This window comes from Dasypus novemcinctus, chromosome 2 (genome assembly GCF_030445035.2).
Source record: "Dasypus novemcinctus isolate mDasNov1 chromosome 2, mDasNov1.1.hap2, whole genome shotgun sequence".
Lineage (NCBI taxonomy): Eukaryota > Metazoa > Chordata > Mammalia > Cingulata > Dasypodidae > Dasypus > Dasypus novemcinctus.
Genome location: NC_080674.1, coordinates 89,365,978 through 89,371,001, shown reverse-complemented (window position 1 = coordinate 89,371,001; position 5,024 = coordinate 89,365,978). Strand labels below are relative to the sequence as shown.

Genomic DNA, 5,024 nt, shown 5'->3' with positions numbered 1-5,024 from the left:
CTGCTTTGAGCTGCTCCATGGGCCCAGCCTCTTGGGCGCTTCCTGCTTAACCAATCCTCTAATCCTCTCTTACATGGCAGAGTCAAAAGATGTAGCTTCCTTTTCCTGTATCTGTGTTTCTTTGTGTCTTCATTTTTATCAAACCCATCAAAAGGGTTGAGACACAACCTGAATCACTCCTCACTGATTAGCCCAATCAAAAGCCCTAAATAAATCTTGTCAAGTAATTTAATCAAAGGGCCCTCAATTGGATTTATTGCAATAGAAGAGTAGCACATGCACAGGAATATATTATGTTTAAAGACATAATCTTTCTCTTTTTAAGATTCATAAAATAATTTCACTGTCACACTGGGTAAGAAAAATCAAAAGAAGTCAGTACTTACTAAGGAGTTGTCCATATAAAGTCAACTGATGAGAATTCACCTCACTACACTTGGCCTAAACACACTATGCATAAAGCCTTACTTAGTCTGAATTTCTATGAACTAAGGTCAGAATAAGGGAGAAAAGAGAGCTACATCTGCATACAGATGGCATTGTAGAAACTGTTCTCAGGGCAATATATATTCCATTAATCACATTGAAGAGGATGCATTCTTTATTTTCCTTTTCTTTTTATTTGAGGTGCTTGTTTATCTCCCTTTTGGCCTTTGAAATGAATCCATGTTGGTTGAATCCAGGAAGCAACAGTAAGAACAAGGTTGTGGACTTGCTGCCCCGTCCAAGCAACCAAAACCAAGAGAAATTATCACAGTCATGAAGTACATTTTTGGCTTTTCTTCCTTTAGTGTGAAGAGGCATTTCCAACAGCCCACAGCTCTGCATGTGTTTTTACTTGATTGCTGCAAATGTCATGGAATCTTTGCTGTTGCTCAGTGGTCCATTTATTGGAGCCAAAAATTCTAGGCACTAGAATGGGAACAAGGTAGTCAGCCAAGCACAAAAACAGAACAAAAGAGGAAAGACCAGAGAACAGATGAACCCAGATAGCAGATAGAAACACCAAAAAAACTGGCCATGATGACAGGTGGTAATCAAGCTCTTTCTCATCGGAGGACTTTATCAGCCTCAGCATCATTTCTCCCCATCCTTGCAGCTGCTCTTCCAGACTTGCATTCTCTGTAGCCGGCAGGTTGGTAATGTGATTATATCCCTCTGCCATGGTCCCTAAGGTGCAACCTAAGTGAGCGCAAGCCTCCTTCTAACCTATGCTTATCCTGAAGCCCTCACAGCCACCCCAGTGCCACCAATTGATATTTGACAAGAGGGCAAATACCACTCAGTTGGCAAAGGATAATCTCTTCAACAAATGCTTCTGGATCTCTATTTGCTGAAAAAAAGGAGCACCCCTACATGACATCATACTAAAATTAACTCAATAATAGATCAGACCTAAATATAAGAGCCTGAACTATGAAACTCCTGGAAGAAAATGTAGGGACACATCTTCAGGACTTTATGTTAGTGTGGTTTCTTAGATCTTATACCCAAAGCACAAGCAATAACAACAAAAATTAGGTAAATGGGACCTCATCAAAATGAAAAACTTGCACTGCAAAAGACTTTATTATGAAAGTAAAATAACAACCTAGACAATGGGAGCAAATATTTGGGTACCACATAGCTGATAAAGGTCAATTCTACCTAAAGTGATTTACAGATGCAATACAATCCTAATCAAAATTCCAATATCCTTCTTTGCAGAAATGAAATATCCAAACATCAAATTTATATGTAAGAGCCCCAAATATTAAAAAACAGCTTGGAAAAGAACAAAGTTGGAGGACTAACCTTTCATGATGTCACAACGAACTACAAATTGGCAGTACTCAAAACAACATGGTATTAGCACAAAGACAGACATATAGACCATGGAATTGAATTGAGAGTTAAGAACAAACCCCCATATCTATGCTCAATTGAGTTTTTTTTTAACAAATCAATTTTATTGGTACATATTAATAAAGCATAAATCCACCCAAAGTATACAATCAACAATGGTATTTGATATAATCACATATTTTTGCATTCATCACTTCAATCATAGAGCACTTTCATTATCCCAATAATAATAATGATAAGCAAATAGCAAACAAAACTCATCACCTCTCAATCTCTCTGTGCTTCCCCTGCTGTACATAGATGCGATTCTTTTTCCTTCTCTTTAGTAGATTTGTATTTATATTTTGTAAAAATAGTCACTATTCAATATCACTCCAATTTGTGTTTACCTAAGGTTTTACTGTCATATACAGCACCATGTTACAGTTTTTAGCTTTCCTTCTAGTAATACACATGATCTCAGACTTCCCCTTTCAACCACTGTTATATGCATATGTGGCAGTTTGATATTGTTTATGAGTTCCAAAAATAGATATTGGATTATGTTTGTAAACTGGTCTGTCCCTTAAGGCATATTAGATTATATTGGATTCAGAGGTTTCACTTATACTTGATTAAATAATGATTAAGGCTTTGATTGGGCCATGTCAGTAGGATGTTGCATCCCCATGCCCTTGGTGGGCAGGAACTCACAGAGAAACTGTACTGCAGGGAAGGGAGGTTGAAGTTGTGAGCCTGAGTTGGGGAAGTAAACACACAGGAGACGAACACAGGAATAGAAACAGCTTCATGTACATTGCAGAGGCCCCGGGAAGAGAGACAAACCATTTGCCTGATAGTCTACAGCTGATCTTGTGGAGAGAAGCAAGCCTGTGCCCAAAGAGAATCAAGCCCAGGGGAGAGACAAAGCCTAGAGAGCCTGATGACCTACAGCTGATATTGGAAAAGTTGGGACTGTGAAGCCTTAAAAGGAAGAGGAAGGCTGAACATTGGCAGCCATCTTGTTTCAACACGTGTCAATAGACTTTGGTGTGGGAAGTAACTTATACTTTATGGCCTAGTCACTGTGGACTTCTACCCCAAATAGATACCCTTTATAAAAGCAAACAGATTTCTGGTATTTTGCATCAGCCCCCCTTTGGCTGACTAATACACCATACCATAGTACTGCTAGTTACAAATACCATGATGTGCTTTCACCATTTCTATTCATTTCCAAAGATTTACAAACAACCATTTACCAATTCTGCACAGATTAAACCTCATCTTTTCATTCTCTAACCTCATTCTATTTTCTGGTGACCTATATTCTAATTATTAACTCCATGAGTTTACACAATATATTTAGCTCATAATAGTGCAATCACGCAGTCTTTGTCCTTTTATGTCTGGCTTGCTTTACTCAACAAAATGTCCTCCAGATTCATCCATGTTGTCATATGTTTCACAACTTTATTTGTTCTTATGGCTGTATAATATTCCATTGGATGTATATACCACAATTTGTTTACACATTCATCAATTGGTGAACACCTGGGCTGTTTGCAACTTTTGGCAATCATGAATAATGCTGCTATGAACATCAGTGTGCAGATGTCTGTGCCTGTCTCTCTCTCAGTTCTTCTGGGTATATACCTAGTAATGGTATTGCTGGGTCACAAGACAAGTTTATATCCAACTTCATTAGGAACTGCCAAACAGTCCTCCACAGTAGCTGTACCAGTCTACATACCCACCAACAGTGAATAAGCATTCCTATCTTTCCATATCCTCTCCAACATTTACATATTTTTGACTTTTTAATAGCAGCCAGTTGCATAGGTGTGAAATGATATCTCATTGTAGTTTTGATTTGCATTTTCCTAATTGTTAGTTGTATTGAACATTTTTTCATGTGTTTCTTTGCCATTTGTATTTCTTCTTTGGACAACTGTCTTTTCAAGTCTTTTGCCCATTTTTCAATCAGGTAATTTGTCTTTTTATTGTTGAGTTGTGAGGTCTCTTTGTATAACATAGATGTTAAGCCCTTATCAGATATATGATTGCCAAATATTTTTTCCCATTGAGTCAGCTGCCTTTTCACCCCTTTGACCAAATCCTTTAAGGTACAAAAGTGTTGAATATCGGGGAGGTCCCATTTATTTTTTCTTTTGTGGCTCACCCTTTGGGTGTATGGTTTAAAAAACTACTGCCTACCACAAGATCTTGAAGATGTTTTCCTACATTTTCTTATGGAAGTTTTATGGTTGTTGCTTTTATATTTAGTTCCTTGATCTATTTTGAGTTAATTTTAGTATATGGTGTGAGATAGGGTTCTTCTTTCTTTCTTTTAGATATAGACATCCAGTTCTCCCAGCACCCTTTGTTGAACAGACTGTTCTGGCTCAGCTGGGAGGGCTTGACTGCTTTGTCAAAAATCAAAAGGTCTATTTCTGAGTTCTCAATTCAGTGCCATTGGTTAATCTGTCTTTATGCCAGTACCAAGCTGATTTTACCATTGTAGCTATGTTATATTCTTCAAAGTCAAGAAGTGAGAGGTCTCCATTTATTTTTCTTTTTTAAGACCTTTTTGGCAATTTGGTGCCCCTTACCCTTCCAAATAAATTTGATAATTGTTTTTTCCACTTCTGCAAAAAGACTGTTGGGATTTTTATTTGGATTGTATTGAATCATAAATCAGTTTGAGTAGAATTGACATCTTAATAACATTTAGTCTTCCTATCAATGAACAAGGAATATCCTTCCATTTGTTTAAGTCTTCTTCAGTTTCTTTAGCAATGTTTTATAGTTTTCTGAATACACATCCTTCATGTTGTTGGTTAAGTTTATTCCTAAATATTTGATTGTTTTAGTTGCTATTATAAATGGACTTCTTTTTTCTGATCTCTTCCTTAGATTTCATATCAGTACTGTATAGAAACACTATTGATTTTTGCATATTACTCCCACTACTTAGCTGAACAAATCTATTAGTCTTAGTAGCTTTATTGAATTTTCAGGAGATTCTGCTTTTGTTGCTGATTTTGTTTCTTTTTCTTTCCTAAGAATTCTAGCTAGAAGTTCTAGCACAATATTGAATAACAGTGGTGACAATGGGCATCCTTATCTTGTTCCTGATCTTAGCAGGAAAGCTTTCCGTGTTTTACCATTGAATACAATGCTAGCTGTAGGTTTTTCAT

At 36.9% G+C, this 5,024-nt stretch overlaps 1 pseudogene; it reads right to left on the bottom strand.

Annotated features, from left to right (window-relative positions):
• Window positions 1-468: 468 nt before the first annotated feature.
• LOC101431626 (ADP-ribosylation factor-like protein 6-interacting protein 1 pseudogene) lies at window positions 469-1,165 on the bottom strand (annotated as a pseudogene).
• Between the last annotated feature and the right edge of the window lie 3,859 nt (window positions 1,166-5,024).